We start from the raw sequence: 22,283 nt of genomic DNA on the forward strand, positions 1-22,283 counted from the left end.
TTCTCCATCACTTAAATCATAAATGGGAGGATGAGAAAAATCTACCTCCACATTGCTTTTTATCCCACCGGGAGAAGGTTCTTCAAGTTCAAAGGATTCACCACCAAGAAGGTTTGATGCATGATCTTCATCATCAAGGAAACTCAATTCTTCCTCTATCTCGTCCAATTCTTCATATGGAACATGCCTTGGAGGTTGTGCACTTTTCTCCTCAACATCAAATTCAATCTTCTTGGAGGGGTTCTCTTTAACTCTAGATTCCCATGGAGGTTCCGCATCTCCTAAGTCTTCAACCACTTCTTCATCTTCCTCAACAATCATAGGTTCCTCTAATTGTTCTAAAACAAAGTAACATTTCTCATTTTCCACCAGAGTTTCCAATCTCTCCTTCAAGCTATGCTCTTCAATTGATTCTCCACATGTGGCCATGGGAGTACTTTGAGTGTTCAAACATTGGGAGGCTAATCGGTTTACTACCTCGGTCAAGGTGGCCGTGAATTCTAGTACCTCCCTTTTTATCTCTTCTTTCCCTTGAAGAATAAGACCAAGGGTTTCATCTATTGGAGATTGGAGTGGATAGGAGGGTTCATTGTTTGGAAGAGAGGATTCATGATAGGAAGGTGGTTCTTCTTGGTAAGGGTATGGAGGTGATGTGTATGGAATTTGTGGTCCTTGGAAGTAATTGTATTGGAATGTGGGTGGTTCTTTGGGTTTTCTCTCATAATGGTCACAAGGATGAAGTAAGGGTGATTGGTTACATGATGGATGAGGGTCATAGGAAGGTATTTGGTAAAAAGGGACTTGTGAGTATGGTTGAGGGCATTGTTGAGGATGAGGCTCATAGGTATATGGTGGTGGTTGTTGACAACCATAATGAGGATCACCACATCCACTAGATAGATATGCATTAGGAATGGAATTATACCCATAAGAGACAGGAGGAGGTTGTTGCCAAGAAAGTTGGTCATAAGCTTGAGGCTCCTCCCACATTTGAGTATCCCATCCTTGATGCATATTGTCATTGTAGTTTCCATTTTCTACAACATAATTTGAACCAAACTCATAGCCAAAGTGGTGAGAATTCATCGTAGCAAGGGAAAATAAAAATAAAAACTAGTAACAAATCAAGAGAAAAAACTCCTACAACTACCAAAAACTAACAAAGAAGCAAAAGACAAACATATTCCCAATATTCACATATATATAATAACCAATAACAAGGCACACATTTGCAATTTTCCAGCAATAGTGCCAAAAATTTGACGTAGGATAATTGTCAGTAAATAATTTCTCAATGAAATCTCGTTGCAAGTATAATTCTAAACCAACAATAAATCCTCAATCAGAATTTAATATGGTTGTCACAAGTAAAAACCCCAATAAAAAAAATCGAAGTATTTAAACCTCGGGTCGTCTCTCAAGGAATTGCAGGAAAGTGTTCATGTTATTGGTTGTGGGTTGTATATTTTAGGATTTTGTGATAAGGAACAAGAAACATGAATGACAAAAAAGTAAAGAAAACTCAAATGATAAAAAGGTCTTAGCAAGGGTTGATGGTTAAGGATCTTTATCCTTGTTACTAACCACAACATGATAATTGCAAGGATCAATCCCATTAAGTCATCCTCCAACAAGTGAAGGAAAGTCAAATGAGCTACCTTAATCCTAATCCATAAGTCCTAGCCACCTCACTAATTAACTTAGTGAAAGCTAGAGTCAAGGGATACCAATCATCAATCACTTGGACATTAGCAACTCAAGTTCACCTCAGTTACCATCCCAAGCAAAGAACACAAAAATCTACTCTAAAATTCAAACAAGCATTTTGTGAAAACCTTGGAAGGCATAAAAGGAAAGCATAATAGAATGACAAGAAATATAAAATCTAACACTACCAAATGCAAGGAAATAACAATAACAAAGCAATTGAACAATAAAGGAACATAAAAATATGAAATTGCGTTAAAAGGGAAGCCAATTCCAACAAAAGTGTAACAACATAAAAGGGCATAAAAAGAGGGATTAACAAGGGGAACTAAGGGAATCAAGACAATAGAACAAGGAAATGTAAAGAAAGCAAGATAAAAGCAAGAAATTAAACCTAGATCTAAGAGAAATTAACCTAATCCTAACCTAATTTTAGAAAGAAGAGGGAGCTTCTCTCTCTAGAAAACTAACTAAAGGCTCATTATAACTATCCTAAGTGCTTCCCCCTTGACCCATCTTGAATTCTGCATAGTCTCTGGAATTAGTTGGATTTAGGCCTGGAAAGCTCAGAAATCACTCTCAGCGTTTTCACTTTAACGAGGTCACGTGCGTGCTGCGACGCGTACGCGTCGCTTGGCATTTTCTTCTCACGCGTACGTATCACCATGCGACTTTATCTCCATGCGTGCGCGTCTGTCACGTGTGTGCGTCGATGTAGGCACTCCAAATCCTTAATTTTTCATGAATTTTTCACTTTGCATGCTTTTCTCTTCATTGCTTTGATCCATTCCTAGCCGTTTCAACCTGAATTCACTAACAAACACATCAAGGCATCTAGTGGAATAAAAGATGAATTAAAATTACCAATTTAAGGATCTAAAAAGCATGTTTTTATGCTTAAACCCAAATTAAGGTAGAATTACAAAACCATGTTATTTTAGTGAATAAACGTAAGAAAGGTTGATAAAATCCCCTAAATTAAGTACAAGATAAACCACCAAATTGGGGTTTATCAGTCACTGCCCTCTGCTTTTCTGTGGCAGAGGTCCCTTTACTTAATAAACCGAATTCAAGTCATTTTTATTTAAAACCTACACCTCTCTTTATAACCTTTCCAAACCTCCGAAACCATTTTACTTACAACAAGTTCTTCTTTCATACAAAAATCAGTTCTTTCTTAACCATGATTTTCCAACCCAACTTCAAAACCATTTCAAATTTAAACCTCTTTAAAAGAATCATTTATTAAATAAATCTCACGGCAGGGTCTCGAAACTTTAGGGAGGACGACAATCAAACTCAAAACATATGGAATTTCTTAATAAATCAAACCCAAATGTAAATCTTTTCTTAATAAATCGAAAGCCAAATAATACAATTTTCTCAAGTCCAAACTTTTTCTAAATATTTCAAACAAAGTCTTAATTTTCATAATAAAATTTCGACAGCATCCCTCCTAAAATTCGGATTTTGCCACCCTTTTCGGGTCCCAACCGAACCATTCTCAACTTCTTTTCAAACATTTCCAAAATCAGAAATCATTTTCAAATCTCAGTTCAATACCAACAAATCAAACCGACTTTCTAACTCAACAATCAAAATTTTCAACATTCCTAAACAATCAAGAAATCAAATACATATTCATCACATTTAGTCACAAGTGTAATTCAAACTTATCATTCAGTCATTCCAAACAATCATAAATTATTTGCAAATATCCACTAGACTTCCATAGCATTCATAAATTAAAACAGTGAATTTCAACATGAAATTTCCTACTTTCGTATGAAATCAGAATTCATGAAAATTTTCGAGAAGCTTTTTGATCGAGTTGCTTAAAAAGAAAATGTCAAAATCGTCTGTGTCTCCTAAAATTCTAATTGGCTAAATTTTTGAAAAAAAAAAGCTACGTCACCGTCAATTTTTATTGAATAAAAGTGACATCAACACGTAAAAAAGAAGAATTCTAACACTTTTATCGAATTAAATTTTGTATTGAAGTTACAAATCGAAAAAAAATAAAGCTGGAAATTAAAGAAGTTCACTCTCTCTTCTCTCTCGGTTCTTTCTTTCTCGCTCTACTAGAAAATGAAGCATGCAAGTCCGGCTTAGAACTAATGATCATGTTTAGGGAAAATGTTAAACAACACATGGGTTTAGGTGTCAAAATCTTATATATATATATACATATGCATGATCTTATATACACATTTCAATTTGAATAGATGTTGGCCAATCATGAAATTTGTCTCCGGCAAATGGAGCACTCAAAATAATTTAAAATTTATATTATTTGAATATTTTCTTTTTCGATTAATATATTGATAAAATTACTCTTAATTATAGTAAATAAATATTATTTATACCTACAAATATTTAAAAAGTTGATAAATCTATCAATAAAAAACTAAAATTTATTGTATCCATAAAAAAAACTCAAGTTGATAAAATTATCAAAATCCTAAAACCTATAAAAAAAAGATCTAAAGTACTCAATTTAACCTAACCTAGCTTTGAATTCTCAACTATAACTCTAACTTACTCATCTCCAAGTCTCAACTCTTCACCACTTCCATCCCAACTCTTTCCAAGAATGAAAACTAGTAACATCACCCACCAAATTCTACAGCACCAACATTATCAACAACGAACTCCTCCCTCGATCCTCATCATCAACATGTAGATGTGGTAAATGGTAAGGAAATTAAAATTAGTCCTTAATAAAAAATATATGTTATAAGATAAAATATACTTTAAAAATAAATTAAATAACACATATATTTATACGCAAATACATAATGGTTGATTTTAGCGACAGATTTAGTGTATTAATAATATTTTTGAAAACCAAAATATAACATCTCAACATAGCAAAAAAAATAAAAAACTATAATTCAAGTTCAAAAGATTTTAACATAATATTAAAAGTATAGTTATCAAAATCGTACTAGTAATCGACTAAATCAAGTTATTGGATCACTGAATTAATAGTTCATTAGAAATCATATTTTGATATAATTTTTTATAAGTATCATTAGAAAAATAAAATATTTTCATCATTAAAATTTTATAATTTTATGTTAAGTGAATTTTTTTTATTGTGAATGACTAAATTTTTTAAAAAATAAAAAATTTAGAGATTAAATTTTGTGGTAAATTGTTTTTGTGCAACTTTTAAATATTTAATTATTTATTTAAACGTTGGCACGAAAATTCAGATTAAATAAATAAGACACGTGTTAAATACAAAATTTGTTTTATTACTTATAAAAAATATAATATTTATTAATTATTTTTGTCGCATTTCAAATCATTTAAAAACTGATTTATCGTGATCTTTTTATCAATACCTAAATCTTTTGAGTATCAAATTGGTAGTTAGGCTTTTTTTTTCAAGTACATATGCTTATTGAGTAACCTCTAATCTTTCTCTAAAAAAAGATTTGCAACGTTAAATTTATTATTTTATTGGATAATTCATTTTTCAATATTATTTTGTTGTAGTAGATCATCATTCCACATTCAAAAAAGAAAAAAAAAACACAAATTATTCATATATTTAGAAGATAGGAATATATTTTCCAGCATTCTAGCTTTAGTCAGAGAAATGGGACACGAAATTGTTGTAGCTTTTCTTGCACCCTGTCGATAAATCCATTCTGCAGTGAAAAAAAATGTGGAGATATGAAATTTTTCTTCGTTAAATTGTTGGATATTTATCATATAGAATTATATTATTTTATTTTTGTTAATTTCAAAATAAGATTAGGTACTTTTTTTATTCTGTGCATATAAAAATCTCTTTATCCTAAACTTAGCGTTATTCGTATCGATAAATATAGGTATTTTTATTGATTTTTCTTTAAATTAATAAAATTACTAATCTATGACCCTTTCTCAAGGATAAATTTGTTATTTTCAATTCCAACAAATAACTGAATTCTTTGTGATTAAGATCAAGAACAAGATTGTAATAGGTTTACTCAATCTTATTATACATTAATAATTAACACCTATAGAAATAATACCATTGTTCTCCTATGATAACATTTTCTAAAAATTGAGCAGGTTCTTGTTTCTGCAACACTTAACAACTGCATCTACAAGAACTCAAGTAGTGCTGTTGTGAACATGGCTCCAAGCCCTTCAAATCCACACTCATCAGGTAACAGAAAAGAATCAGAGGAACCAGAAACATCAAAATCAGTAACTCAACATGATAATGAGACTCTAACAGCTTCCCTAAGATTTCTCAACAAAGCAGTTTCAAACTCATCATCATCACTACAATGCACAGTGCAACAAGTTGAAGATGTCAAAATAGTACTAAAAGTGCTTTCAATATTTGCATGCACAATAATGCTAAACTGTTGCTTAGCTCAATTATCAACATTCTCAGTAGAACAAGCTGCAACAATGAACACAAAGCTTGGTTCCTTAAAGGTTCCACCAGCAGCACTACCAGTTTTTCCCGTTCTCTTCATAATGTTCATAGCACCAATCTATGACCACATTATATAATCCCATATGCAAGAAAAGCCACAAAATCTGAAATGGGTATCACTCATCTCCAGAGAATAGGAATTGGGTTGTTTCTATCAATTGTTGCAATGGCTATGGCTGCAGTTGTTGAAGTAAAGAGAAAAAGGGTAGCCACTAATTCAGGCTTAATTAATGAAAACAATGGAGCAACAACAAAGCCATTACCTATAACATTCCTTTGGATTGCATTTCAGTACTTGTTTCTTGGTTCTGCTGAGCTTTTCACACTGGCTGGGTTGTTGGAATTCTTCTTCTCTGAGGCACCAATTAGGATGAGATCATTGGCTACTTCACTTTCTTGGGCTTCTTTGGCAATGGGGTATTATCTGAGTTCAGTGATTGTGTCAATAGTGAATAGTGCAACGGGTAGCTCTAACCATAAGCCATGGTTATCTGGTGCTAATCTTAATCACTATCATCTTAAGAGGTTCTATTGGCTAATGTGTGTGCTTAGTGGGTTGAACTTCCTTCATTACCTGTTTTGGGCTACGAGGTATAAGTATAAAGGGATATGTGCCAATTAATGCATCACATTCAATTTTTTAAATTTCGGTTGTTTCAAAAATAAATGTCATTTTGACTAAGTGAATATATTAATATGCTAGATCTTCTATTCTTTTTGAAGATATATCAAATCAGTCAAAATGACATTTATTTTGAAACATAAAGATGATATTTTGTTTGAAAAAATGCTGAAATTCAGTTGTTAAAGTTCGTGATATGTCAAAATAAGAAATCATATGAAGGTATTAATTTTTTGGCTGCAAATTGTGCATGTTTGCATCCAAGGACCCAACATGGTGCGGATCAGCATCACACTCGCTTCTTTTTCCCTCTCAGCAGGGAAAAAAATACAAATACATATGTTATGTATATAAGAAATTCATGTTGGAAATAATAATAACATAAGAAAAAGGAAAGTTGTAGTTATCGGATCCTTCCCGCTTAGTTGTTGAGCACACACCTTGAAAGTCCTTAAGGTGTTTAATAGGATTTTGTGCGGAAAGTCCGTAGAACTTCGGTAAAAGATTGATCAAAACGGTCTTAAGTTCAAAGTTTGTATTCAAGTTTGAGTGAAGCACATGAAAAGGTTGAAGAACAAAGTTCGGTGCACCTGCTTCCTTGAGAGTAACTCTCCTTGAAGCGGCCATTGTGTCGGCTCCTAGATCAAGAGAAGAACTATTAGTAGTATCAACGGAAGAGTAGATAGTGCCTTCTTCGAATGACGATTCGAAATTAACCTCGGATATGGTTGGTGAAATGGTAAAAACCTTTTTCACTACCCTCAAAGGCTAACCGCCTCCGAGCTTGCCTAATGTGAAGCAAAGTTCTTTCGATTTCCGAATCAAATGGGGCTAAGCTCGGGTCCGGTAGTGAACGCGTCATACGATGAAGGAAGTATTGAGTTCATGTCAACAAATTGAACTAAACAAAGACTAATCCTAACTAGTAATCAAACAAACAAACAATCAAAAGAAAATGCAAGTATTCACATATCAACATATTCACACTAACCAATAACATGGCACACATATGCAAATCTCCGACAACGACACCATTTTGATGAGAGAATTTTATGCCGGTATAGAAATTAGCAATAAATCCAATCGTGAGTATAGTCTAGACTGACACGCAATTGCTCATCAAACAAATCTAAAATCAATAACCGAGAGTATTAGTCTTGAGTTGTCTTCCCTAAGAATTGCCTTAGAATGCACATCATTGATTAGGAAGTCTTTTATGGTTTGGAGTTTAGTGTGAGAATTCAAGCTAACAAAAGTGAACAACAATCAATCTAGATAAAAGCCTTGGCTAAGGGTGAGCATTGGAAGTTCCATCATTGTAGTTTCCATCAATTATGACGACAATTGATCATTGCTTCACTTAGTTAACCCCTAACTATGGAGGAAAGTCAAGTAAAAATAATCAACTTGAATCATAAGTCCTAGTCTAACCCTAAGGAAGTCTAGTTTTAGTGACATACAAGTCAATTAGCAATTCTCAATTGATGATCAACAAAGGATATTAACTATTCAAGTGTCTCCAATAACTCAACCCCTAAGCCAAGAAAGAGGAATCTACTCCATAGCTAGAGTTGTCATTTCTTCAAATAATTGGTGAGCAATAGTGAGAAACATTATAAAATTAAGAAAAGGAATTGAATTCAAGCTATCTAACTCAAGTAAGCATCAACAATCAAACAATTGAAGGAAATTCCTCAATTCATTAATCAAAATTAAAGTAACAAAGTCCAAATCTAAGATCCAAAGTGAATGAATAAAAAAGAGCACTAATTGAAAGTAGGAGAATTAGATCTACAACTTGAATTAAAGGAAAAGTGAATTGGTAATGGATCTCACCAAAGGAATCCAAGAGAAATTGAGATGGAGAGAGCAAAATCTTAGAGAGAAGTTGGAGTTTCTCTCTCTACAAAATGTAACTAACTAAGAAAAATATATAAAAATGTGTGTAATGTGTGAATGGATGTGGATCCCTTCAATCCTTGGTCTTCTTATGCCTTTTCCCGCAGGAATTCTGCTCCAAACAGAGTCTTTAACTGCCCTAAAATTGCCAGTTACGTTTTCTCTTAAAAAGTCACGTGCGGGCATCGACGCGTACGTGCACAGCACGCGTACGCGTTCCTAGAGCTTTACGATCCACGCGCATGCGTCAAGCGTGCGCGCGTCCATGAGGTTTTGGATTAGCCATGCAAATGCGCCAGCTTTTGGCTTTGACTTCTTCGTGCCGATCTTGGTAGTGCGCATCCACGCGTATGCGCAAGGCACGGGTATGCGTCACTGCTCAAAACTCCAAAGCTCCATTTTTCCATGCTCCTCCCTTTATGCATGCTTCCTCCCTCTCTTCTAGGCCATCCTTGCCCTATAAGCTCTGAAATCACTTAACAAACGGATCACAGCATCGAATGGTAATAGAGGAAGATTAAAATATATCTAATTTAATGTAAAAGAAGTATGTTTTCATTCATGAAGCAAAGTTGGGAAAGGAACACAAAATCATGCCCCATTTTTATCTGAATAAGTGTGAAAGATCATTGATAAAACCCTCGAAATCCATGCAAGATAAACCCTAAAAATGGGGCTTATCAACCTCTCCACACTTAGACTATAGCATGTCCTCATGCTAAAGGAAAGCAAAAGACCAAAGAATCACAAAGGAATGGGATGTATGAGATGCAATCTTCCTATATAGATGCAACTAAAATGAATGCTACTACCTACTTGATCAAAAGCAAGTCAATCTTCCAAGAACACATATAAGCACGTAGGGCAAAATAATAAACAATATATGAACTCTACCAATTTCAATAATCAAAGTGAAGTGTGCATAGCTTACGTGGAGAACGCCCGTGAGAGCTGGGAACAAGGAATTGAGTCTCGAACCCTCACCGGAAGTGTTTGCACTCTATTCGCTCGGTGTATACGGTTGATAACTCAATTCTCCTCTATTTCGTGCTTTCCAAAATTTGTTCTTCCTCTAACAATCAACAATTATCCTATGCATGTATACATATACATATATCATGAGGTCTTTTCTTAGGTTGTAATGGGGCTAGGGTCAAGGTAGGGTTATGTATATGGCCAAGTGGGCTAAAATTTGAATTCTTTGATTAACCTAAGCTTCCCACCTAACCTATACAATATCCTATACAATTATGTACTACCCTAACTACCCATTCCTCACTTTTCCACATACTCATGCATTCAATTTTTTCACTACACATATGTATTGATTGTTATTGAGCCTTACTTTGGGGCATTTTGTCCCCTTTTTATTTCTTTCTCTTTCTTTTTCTTTTCTTTTTCTTCTTCTATTTTTTTTTCTTTTTTTCATTATTCCTTTTTCTTCTTTTGTTTCTTCTTATCAATGCATACGGTCTACATATTTGGTCAACACATGAGTATGTACCCACTTCCCAGTATTTTTAACAAAAACAATAACATGCTCTTACCTCAACCAATGTCCCTCGTTTTTCCACACTTGAATGACACACATACTAGCCTAAGCTAATCAAAGATTCAAATAAGGACATTCATAGTTTTCCGCTTTTGGCTTATAATATGCTAAAATTAAGAACAAGTGGGTTAATCGTAGGCTCAAAGTTGGTTACAAAGATTGTTATTAGGTAAGGCTATTTGGATAAATGGCTAAGTGAAATGATGGCCTCAATCACATACATGCATTCATACATATAATAATGGACATATAGAGTCAAACAAACCAAGGATTATAATCATAGAGGGAGAACAATACACACAAGAAGGAAGATAAGTGGCTATAAGATGTAGCCACGCAATTAGCTCAAGTCTCACATGCTTTTGTTCTTAACTCAAAATCCATGTTCCAAATTACATTCTTCAAGCAAGCTTAACATCAAAATTTCTCAAAATTGGTAGGGTTGCCCTAAATTTCTAGTTCCTTGGAAAAGAAGTCATTACTCTAAACAAGTAGACCTAACAAGAGATATCTATCATGCAAATAGTGTCAAAAAACAAAAACCTAATCATGCAATCTATCCTAATTCGAAAAAGAAATTCAAAGTTTATTTGGGTGTTACCTATGGAAATCGGTCGACCGACCTCCCCACACTTAAACGTTAGCACGGTTCTCCGTGCTATGAGTGAGGCGCAATGGGCGATCGGCTTTGGAATGTCCATCATCTCCTTCATCATCGCTATCTTCACTTGAAGTTACGGTAGATGTGGATATCTCCGGTTCCTCCATAGTTGGGGTCACAACACACAAAAGCTTCTTGATATAAGTATACCGGCATTGATTACACTGTTCATAACGATCCATCTTCTTGTGGAGATCCTCAAGGCGTTGGTAGGATGATCTTGGTGGTGCAAATGAAGTAGTGGAGATGCCCGCGGGGATCGCGATGTCAAGGTTCCCGTTGTTCGCCAGGGGCTTGAGATATATACCGGTTGGGACGACGTTGCCCTCTACCGGGATTATTGCCTTTCGATCCTTAGTCTCCCGGGAGACACCGGCTGCGGCAACTAACTCGGTCATCAAAGCGGGGAAGGGTAGGTTTTCCCTTAGCATGGATGCGCCCCATTGCTTGTTGGATGATAGATGGGATGTTGACCGGTTTCTCAGTAAGAATGCACCAAACCAATAAGGCTAGCTTAACGGTGATGGATGACCCGTGGTTGCTTGGAAGCACATAATGGGCCAGGATTTGGGCCCATGCCTGAGCCTCCACAGTAAGATAACGTGCGTCAATGCCCTTGGGTCGGGGTCTCATCCTCCCTCGGATCTAAATTGCTTCGGGTATGGCAATGACCCGGAGAATGGCATCCCAATCAAAACCATATTCGCAACGCTGCGACAAGACCTCTTGGTAAGCATCAATCCCTTCCACCAATGGCCCGGTCTGAAGCACTCCTTAAATAGCTTCCTCCGTGACGGGGACTTGCTTCTGACGCACAAAAACTGATGCAAGAGAAGGTGAGTGGTAGTTGGAGTAAAACTCCACCACCCAAGATAGGTTGGCCTCCTACGGTCGTCTCATGAGAAACCCCCATTGCCGCCGCTCGATCCGGGGAATCACAAACGGAACAACATGAGCCAGAGGGGCAAGAAGAGGCTCCGCGTGATAGTTCCTTTCAATTATCATGAGATATACGAGCTCACAGTATCGGTTGGAGAACTTAGTTGGATCCCTTGCAGGGTTATCCTTCTCTAGTGCATCAACATTGATGATGCTCCTTGCCTTCTTGAGGAGGGGCTTAGCCTTAGGTGCTTGGTGCGCCTTGTTGGTGGATCTTTGAGGTGCCTTTTTAGTAGGCGATTTCTGCGGTGCCTTTTCTTTATCCTTTTTTATGACCATTGGTGCACGAAATTGCAATCACACTTTTGCAATCCGCACAACTAACCAGCAAGTGCACTGGGTCGTCCAAGTAATACCTTACGTGAGTAAAGGTCGATCCCACGGAGATTATTGGTTTGAAGCAAGCTATGTTTATTTTATTATTCTTAGTCAGGATTTCAATTAAAATTATCAGTTGAATTATTAGAAAAATAAAATAGCGTGAATTAATTACTTGTAATGCAGTAATGGAGAATATGTTGGGGTTTTGGAGATGCTTTGTCCTCTGAATCCCTGCAATATAATATTCAACTCAATAATATAATTGCAAAGTTCCTTCCATGGCAAGCTTTACGTAGGGTGTCACCGTTGTCAATGGCTACTTCCTATCCTCTCAGTGAAAATGGTCCAGATGCTCTGTCACAGCACGACTAATCATCTGTCGGTTCTCAATCAGGTTGGAATAGAATCCAATGATTCTTTTGCGTCTATCACTAACGCCCAGCCTTCAGGAGTTTGAAACTCGTCACAGTCATTCAATCCTGGAATCCTACTCGGAATACCACAGACAAGGTTAGACTTTCTGGATTCTCATGAATGCCGCCATCACTCCGGCTTATACCACAAAGATTCTGATTAAGAAATCTAAGAGATATTCATTCAATCTGATGTAGAACGGAGGTGGTTGTTAGACACACATTCATGGATTGAGGAAGGTGATGAGTGTCACGGATCATCATCTTCTCCATAATTAAGCGCGAATGAACATCTTAGATAGGAACACGCATATGTGAATGGAAAAATATAAGTAATTACATTAATTCATCGAGACACTGCAGAGCTCCTCACCCCCAACAATGGATGCTGAGACTTAAGCCTCTCACATGCTTGGGCTATTTCTGGAGTTGAACGCTAGGTTGTAACGTGTTTTGGGCGTTGAACTCCAACTTGTAACCTGTTTCTGGCGTTGGACGCCAGACTGCAACATGGAACTGGCGTTGAACGCCAGTTTACGTCGTCTATCTTTGTGCAAAGTATGGACTATTATATATTGCGGAAAGCCCTGGATGTCTACTTTCCAACCCAATTGATAGCGCGTCAATTGGACTCCTGTAGCTCCAAAAAATCCATTCCGAGTGCAGGGAGGTCAGGATCCAACAGCATCAACAGTCCTTTTTTAGCCTAACTCAGATTTTTGCTCAGCTCCCTCAATTTCAGCCAGAAAATACATGAAATCACAGAAAAATACACAAACTCATAGTAAAGTCCAGAAATATGATTTTTGCCTAAAAACTAATAAAATTCTATTAAAAACTAATTAAAACATACTAAATTCTACATGAAATTACCCCCAAAAAGTGTATAAAATATCCGCTTATCAACCATCCTATGAAAGAGGGAAAGGAAGAGACATTAAACTCAAAGAAACACTCATAGATGGTAAACATGCAAGTTGGAAAGAAGGCCATATAAGAATAAATGTCTGAAGTACATGACAGTTGCAACATGTGACTAAGACAACAATGGAAACAATGGTAAGTCACTAGCATGTGATGCGAGAGTGGTATAAGCACGCAAATAAGAGGCATGAGAAGCATATGATCAAGCATCAATAACAAGAAGCAAGTCATAAGGGGTGAGCATGTGAATATGGAATATGAATAGTAACAGGCCTAATGCACATAGGAATAAGCAAGTGAGTGAGAAAGAACACTAGTGGAAAGCATTAAGTCAAATTTGAAACAAAAACTCATATGTGCCTTTCATCAAACACTTGGTGTGCAACCCTTAAGCAATAAACAAATGGAGGAAAAGTAAAAATGTAGCATCGCACAAAGCATTATCAATCATCATAGAGCACCACATTTTGCTAGGAAATCAAATACAACAAATGAACCCACTAATGCAAGAGAAATCTCTACCATCAACACCCATGGAAAATAGCAAAGAAAGGAAAAAGCAAACAAACAAGTAATCATGAATAAGAGGCTAACTAAAAAGGAAAGCAAGGAAATACAACTAATGAAAGAAAGAGAGAGAAGCAAATTAAGGAGAAGGAAAGAGTACCTTGAGAGAGAGAAGAAGGTAATGGAGAATGTAAGTGAGAAGAGAGGAGGAGAAAAATGGGGAAAGAGAGGAGAGAGAAGAGTATGGGACCGCCAGAGGTGGTGGTCACCGGTAGTAGGGGCAGAGAAGGGGGGTGATAGTGGTGGTTAAAGGGGTAGAGAAGGTGGGACTAGAGGAAGAAGATGGAAATAAGTGAAGAGGAGTGGAGAAATTTGAAAAGAGGTGCGCTGTAGGTAAGTCACGTCACGAAAACGACGCGCGCGTGCCCTCCACGCGTACGCGTGGATGGGCAGAAAGAAGCAGGGACGCGGAAGCGTCACCCATGCGTTCGCGTGGGCAGCAGGAGAATATTGAACGCATACGCGCCAGGCGCACGCACCCGTGAACGGTAGTTGTGCTAGTGGCACAGTGCCAGCCCAAAACTCGCGCAACTCTCGGGTCTGGGTACTAGGAGTTGGCTGCAGTAAGATTGACGCGCACACGCACAGTGCACGCTTGCATGGAATTGGCAGAAGCAGATGGACGCGTAAGCGTCAGGTACACTTGTGCATAGGAGGAGTTGGGCTCCTAGCACAGTGTTGGCGCGATGTTTGCGCAACTCTCGGGGAAAATGTACCAAGAGTTGGAGTTACGCGATTGACGCGGACGCGGCAAGCATGTTGCGTGGATGCACATACTAGCAGAAGGACGCATACGCATGAGTGGGGTCAGGGGTGGGGCTCAGTGTTGGCTCAATTCTTGCATAACTCTCTAAATTCTTGTACCAGGAGTGGCGAAGGCCCTCGACGCGGACGCATCTAGCACGCGCACGCATGGATCCCCCTACCTTTTTTTTTGACATGAAGAAATGCATTTATATCAAAATTTAGTAGGCAAGCAAGCCAAAGGGGCAAAAACACCCAAAACTCTATGGAATATCTAAAAATGGGGTGTTTCCTCCACGCTATCAATCTACTTACTTAAGGTCAAATGCAAATCTTCAGGAACAACCTATCTAATATAACCAAAATCAAATCTACCCAAACAATTCTATAGGTAAGTAATCACAAATCATCAAAAGGTTCAAGAACTATATACAAAAGAGACAAAAAGGTAGATCTCACCATGGTGGGGTGTCTCCCACCTAGCACTTTTATTTAATGTTGGTTGGATGGTCACTAGCTCAATTCTCTTTGCCATGAGGTGCATCTTCCAAAAGGAATATCTCAATCTCCTTGTTGCTATTCATCTTTTCACCATGATACAACTTTAGGCGATGCCCATTAACCTTGAAGATGTCGGGGCTTGAAGGATGGCGCAAATGATAGACCCCGTACGGCTCCGCCTTCTTTACCCGATAAGGTCCTTCCTATCTTGACCTTAGTTTTCTGGGCAACAATCATAATCTTGAATTGTAGAGAAGGACTAGTTCACCGGCTGGTGCACGAAAATTACAATCACAATTTTGCAATTTCGCACAACTAACCAGCAAGTGCACTGCATCGTCCAAGTAATACCTTACGTGAGTAAGGGTCGATCCCACGGAGATTGTTGGCTTGAAGCAACTATGGTTATCTTGTAACTCTTAGTCAAGATATCAATAATGGTCCTTAGTTTTGATTGTGAAAAATAAAAGAACATGAAATAAATACTTGTTATGCAGTAATGGATAATGGGTTGGAGTTTTGGAGATGCTCTGTCTTCTGAATCTCTGCTTTCCTACTGTCTTCTTCTTCACACACGCAAGGCTCCTTCCATGGCAAGCTGTATGATGGTGGATCACCGTTGTCAATGGCTACTATCCGTCCTTTCAGTGAAAAGGTTCATATACATGGCTAATCATCTGTCGATTCTCACTTATGCTGGAATAGGATCCGGTGATCCTTTTGCGTCTGTCACTATGCCCAACATTCGTGAGTTTGAAGCTCTTCACAGTCATCCCATCCCAGATCCTACTCGAAATACCACATACAAGGTTTAGACTTTCTGGATCTCAAGAATACTGCCAATTGATTCTAGCTTATACCACGAAGACTCTGGTCTCACGGATTGAACCCTCTGTTGTCAGGAGAGGCAGTCAAACTCGTGAACCAGGAACCCAAGAGATAAACACTCAATTTAAGGTAGAATGGAAGTGGTTGTCAGGCACGCGTTCATAGGTTGAAAATGGTGATGAGTGTCATGGATCATCACATTCATCATGTTTAAGTGTGAGTGAATATGTTAGAATAGAACAAGCGTGATTGAATAGAAAACATAATTAATTGCATTAATCCATCGAGACACAGCAGAGCTCCTCACCCCTAACCATGGGGTTTAGAGACTCATGCCGTAGAAGATACAAATTCAGATGTAAAATGTCATGAGGTACTGAATGAATCTCTAAAAGTAGTTTTTATACTCAACTAGTAACCTAAGTTTACAGAAAATAAGTAAGCTAAGATAGATAGTGCAGAAATCCACTTCCAGGCCCCACTTGGTGTGTGTTTGGGCTGAGCAATGAAGCTTTCACATACATAGGCTATTTCTAGCATTTAACTTCAGCTTTTGTGCCAGTTTGGGCGTTTAACTCCAGCTTGTATCCTGTTTCTGGCGTTTAACGCCAGAATAGGGTAGAAAGTTGGGGTTAAACGCCAGTTTGCGTCATCACAACTTGGGAAAAGTATAAACTATTATATATTGCTGGAAAGCTCAAGATGTCTACTTTCCAACGAAATTGAGATCGCGCCAATTGGGCTTCTGTAGCTCCAGAAAATCCATTTCGAGTGCAGGGAGGTCAGAATCCAACAGCATCTGTAGTCCTTTTTCAGCCTCTGTATCAGATTTTTGCTCAGGTCCCTTAATTTCAGCCAGAAAATACCTGAAATCACAGAAAAACACACAAACTCATAGTAAAGTCTAGAAATGTGATTTTTTGCATAAAAACTCATAAAAATATACTAAAAAGTAGCTAGATCCTACTAAAAACTATATGAAAATACCCCTAAAAAGCGTATAAAATATCCGCTCATCACAACATCAAACTTAAACTGTTATTTGTCCTCAAACAACTAGATGAATAAAATGGGATAGAAATAAAATCAAGAGGCAATAACATCTCAGAGTTTTATATGAAGCTCAAATTCTCATTAGATGAACGGGACTAGTAGCTTTTTAGTTTCTGAACAGTTTTGGAATTTGAATTTATCCTTTGAAGTTCAGAATGATTGGCATTTATAGGGACTCAGAATTCAGATAGTGTTATTGATTCTCCTAGTTTAGTATGTTGATTCTTGAACACAACTACTTTATGAGTCTTGGCCGTGGCCCTAAGCACTTTGTTTTCCAGTATTACCACCTGATACATAAATGCCACAAACACATAACTGGGTGAACCTTTTCAGATTGTGACTCAGCTTTGCTAAAGTCCCCCAATTAGAGGTGTCCAGAGTTCTTAAGCACACTTTTTTTTTGCCTTGGATCACGACTTTAACCACTCAGTCTCAAGTTTTTCACTTGGACCTGCATGCCACAAGCAGATGGTTAGGGACAGCATGATTCAGCCGCTTAGGCCAGGATTTTATTCCTTTGGACCCTCCTATCCATTAATGCTCAAAGCCTTGGACCCTTTTTACCATTGCCTTTTGTTTTAAAGGGTATTGGCTTTTTCTCCTTGCTTTTTCCTTTTCTTATATATTTTTTTCGCCATTTTTTTCGCAAGCTTTTATTTTTCACTGCTTTTTCTTGCTTCAAGAATCAATTTTATGATTTTTTAGATTATCAATAACATTTCTCCTTCTTCATCATTCCTTCAAGAGCCAACAATTTTAACATTTATAAACTTCACTATAAAAAATATGCACTATTCAAGCATTTATTCAGAAAACAAAAAGTATTGCCACCACATATAAATAATTTGAATTTTTCTTATTAAGAACTCGAAAAAAAATTGCCTTCTTATTCTAAAAAAATCTGCTATTTTATTTATGTTTAATGATGATGAGAAAAATAAATTATAGCTTTCTTGGAGATGATAAAAATGAAAACAAAAATACTAATTACTACTATTCATGTGACTCCTAAGGTAGATCTCTAATAGCAGAAGTTATCACAGAGTTAAGATTAGGACTAAACAACCTTTATTTTGGGAGATGGATGCTCCTTCAATCTGTGGTGTGTCTGGTCCTTCAAGGGACAGCTTCTGGCGCTTCAGCTCCTGTAGTTCACGTCTTGCTTCTCCTGTTCCTTAAGCAGTTTGCAGAGCATGCTATTTTGATTTTGTTGTTCTTCTTTCATTTGATCCATGGCTTCTTGCAGCTTGGTGATAGATGCTTCTAGGCAGGTCCAGTAGTCAATTTGAGGGATTTCTGGGAGGAACTCCTGTGCCCTCCTTTTGATGGAGTTATCTGGCACTTGTTGTCCATCCATTGACTTCTTGGTGATTGGGTGGTCGACTGGGATGAACTCATCAACTCTCATCTTTACCTCAGCATCTTTATACAGCAGAGAGATTAAGCTTGGGTAAGCCAATTTGGCTTTAGTGGAGTTCTTATTTGCAACTGTGTAAAGCTCACAAGAAATCAGATGATGAATCTCCACTTCATTCGCTAGCATAATGCAATGGATCATCACTGATCTTTTGACAGTGAGTTCAGAGCGGTTGCTGGTGGGTAGTATAGAGCGCCCAATGAAGTCCAGCTAGCCCCTAGCGACTGGTTTGAGATCTCCTCTCTTGAGTTGGTTTGGGACACCTTTTGAGTTGGTTATCCACTTGGTTCCAGGGAGGCATATGTCCTCTAGAACTTGGTCCAAGCGCTTATCTAATCTCACTATTCTCCTATTAAAGGATTCTGGATCATCTTGTAGTCGAGGCAGCTTGAAGACCTCTCTTATTTTGTCAAGGTAGAAGTAAATAATCTTCTCTCTGACCATAGTTCGAAAGGTATAGAAGGCGGTTTCAGTCATTCTCTATTTATCTGTTTGCCACAGATTTGAGTAGAATTCCTGAACCATGTTTCTTCCCACCTTTGTCTCAAGATTAGCTAGAATTTTCCAGCCCCTATTTCGAATCTGCTCTTGGATCTCTGGATATTCGTCTTATTTTAGATCGAATTTAACTTCCGGGATCACTGATCTTAGACCCATTATTTTGTGGTAATGGTCTGCATGTTTTTTGGTTAAGAACCTCTCTTGATTCCAAAGTGGTTTTGGAGTGTTCTGTTTTTTGCCTCTTGAAGTGGTTTGTTTTCCCTTAGGAGCCATGATCTTAGTGAATATTTGCTCAGTGATCACAAAAAACACACCAAACTTAGAGGTTTGCTTGTCCTCAAGCAAAAAGAAAGGAAGGAGAGGAATATGGGGAGAAGCAAATTCGAGTTGTGGAGGAGAGGGGGTGGCCAAATGTGAATTTAAAAGGGAGGGGGTGGGTGAAAATTTTGAAAAAAAGATATGATAGAAGATATGATTTGTAAAAGATAAGTATGATATGCAAAAGATGTAATTTTAAAATTGAAAAGATATGAGAGAGTTTTGAAAAAGATAAATCTAAATTTGAAAAGATAGTATGAAGAGTTGAAAAAGATTTCAAAATATATTAAAAAGATAGATGAGTTTTGAAAAAGATTTGAAAAGAAATTAAAAAGGATATATGAATTTTGAAAAAGATTTGAAAAGAAGTTAAAGAAGAATGAAGAAAGATTTTTAGGATTAAGAATTTTTTTTTTGAAATTGAAATTGAAAAATGAGAATTTGTAACATGTTCATGCAAGAAATTATGGATGAAAACATGAAAATTTGAAAAAAAATTGAGTTGGAAACAAAACTTCCTCCCCTCCACATTCTTGGCATTAAATGCCCAGAATAGCTCCATTCTGGCATTTAATGCCTAATTGTTGCTTGTTTTGGGCATTTAACGCCTAGCCAGGTACCCTGACTGGCGTTAAACGCCAGAAAGCCTTTGTCATTGGGCGTTTTTCTAAACGCCCAGGATGCTACAATTCTGGTATCTTTACTGACATTAAACGCCTAGAATGGTGCTCATTCTGGCGTTTAACGCCCAAAGATGCCTCTTGCTGGCATTTTCGTGACAGTGAGCTCCTTTAAAAGCTTCCTGTTCTGAATCCTTCTGTAACTCTGCAATCTCCTGTAATTGAGAATTAATCTTGAAGATAATTTATATCAAACTCTTATAATTATTATTTAAATAACAAATAAACTATGCCAATGGCTGGGTTGCCTCCCAGCATGTGCTTCTTTATTGTCTTTAGCTGGACCTTACTGAGCTTTAATCTAGTCTCAGTTTTGAGCATTCTTGCTCAACATTACTTTCAAGATAATGCTTGACTCTCTGTCCATTAACAATGAACTTTTTGTCAGAGTCAATATCCTGAAGCTCTATATATCCATATGGTGACACACTTGTAATCACATATGGTCCTCTCCACCGAGATTTTAATTTCCCAGGGAATAGTTTGAGCCTAGAGTTAAACAGTAGAACCTTTTGTCCTGGCTCAAAGACTATGGATGACAGTTTTTTTGTCATGCCACCTTTTTGCTTTCTCCTTGTAAATTTTTGCATTTTCGAAAGCATTGAGTTTGAATTCCTCTAGCTCATTCAGCTGGAGCAATCTTTTCTCTCCAGCTAATTTGGCATCAAGGTTTAGGAATCTGATTGCCCAGTAGGCTTTATGCTCCAGTTCCACCGGCAGGTGACAGGCTTTCCCATACACAAGCTGGTATGGAGAAGTTCCTATAGGAGTCTTGAATGTTGTTCTGTATGCCCATAGAGCATCATCCAAGCTCTTTGCCCAATCCTTTCTACGGGCAATTACAGTCCGTTCCATGATTCTTTTTAGTTCTCTATTAGAGACTTTAGCTTGCCTATTTGTCTGTGGATGATATGGAGTTGCCACCTTGTGGCTAATTCCATATCTGACCATAGCAGAGTAAAATTGTTTATTGCAGAAATGAGTGCCTCCATTACTGATTAGTACTCTAGGGACACTAAATCTGCTAAAGATATGTTTCTGGAGGAACTTCAACACTGTATTAGTATCATTTGTGGGTGTTGCAATTGCCTCTACCTATTTAGATACATAGTCCACTGCCACCAGAATATAAGTGTTTGAGTATGACGGTGGAAAAGGCCCCATGAAGTCAATACCCCATACGTCAAACAAATCAATCTCTAAGATCTCTTGTTGAGGCATGGTGTAACCATGAGGCAGATTACCAGCTCTCTGGCAACTGCACAGTTACGTATAAACTCTCGAGAGTCTCTATAGAGGGTAGGCCAATAGAAGCCACATTGGAGGACTTTTGTGGCTGTTCGCTCACCTCCGAAATTTCCTCCATATTGTGATCCATAGCAATGCCATAGGATCTTCTGTGCCTCTTCTCTAGGCACGCATCTACGGATTATTCCGTCTGCGCATCTCTTAAAGAGATATGGTTCATCCCACAAGTAGTACTTTGCATCAGAAATTAATTTTTTCTTTTGCTGCCTGCTGTACTCCTTGAGTATGAATCTCGCAGCCTTATAGTTTGCGATGTCTGCAAACCATTGTACTTCCTGAATAGCAAAGAGTTGCTCATCCGAAAAGGTTTCAGAGATCTCAGTAAGGGGGAGGGACACCCCTTCTACTGGTTCTATCCGGGACAGGTGATCTGCTACTTGGTTCTCTGTTCCTTTTCTGTCTCTTATCTCTATATCAAATTCTTGCAGAAGAAACACCCATCTTATGAGCCTGGGTTTTGAATCCTGCTTTGTGAGTAGGTATTTAAGAGCAGTATGGTCAGTGTACACAATCACTTTTGATTCTACTAAATAGGATCTGAACTTGTCAATAACATAAATCACTGCAAGCAACTCTTTTTCTGTGGTTGTGTAGTTCCTCTGTGCGTCATTTAGAACACGGCTGGCATAGTAAATGACGTGGAGAAGCTTGTTATGCCTCTGCCCTAATACTCCACCAATAGCATGGTCAATGGCATCACACATTAATTCAAATAGTAATGTCCAGTCTGGTGCAGAAATGACAGGTGTTGTGACCAACTTAGCCTTCAGAGTCTCAAAGACCTGCAAACATTCCATATCAAAGATAAATGGCGTGTCAGCAGCTAGCAGATTGCTAAGAGGTTTTGCAATTTTTGAAAAATCCTTTATAAACCTCCTATA

The 22,283-nt window shown here is 37.6% G+C and overlaps 1 pseudogene; it reads left to right on the plus strand.

The window, feature by feature from the left end:
• The first annotated feature begins 641 nt into the window (after positions 1–641).
• LOC107475099 (protein NRT1/ PTR FAMILY 4.6-like) lies at positions 642–6,773 on the plus strand (annotated as a pseudogene).
• Positions 6,774–22,283: the final 15,510 nt, after the last annotated feature.

Source organism: Arachis duranensis, chromosome 2 (genome assembly GCF_000817695.3).
Source record: "Arachis duranensis cultivar V14167 chromosome 2, aradu.V14167.gnm2.J7QH, whole genome shotgun sequence".
In the NCBI taxonomy this organism is placed as follows: Eukaryota; Viridiplantae; Streptophyta; class Magnoliopsida; order Fabales; family Fabaceae; genus Arachis; species Arachis duranensis.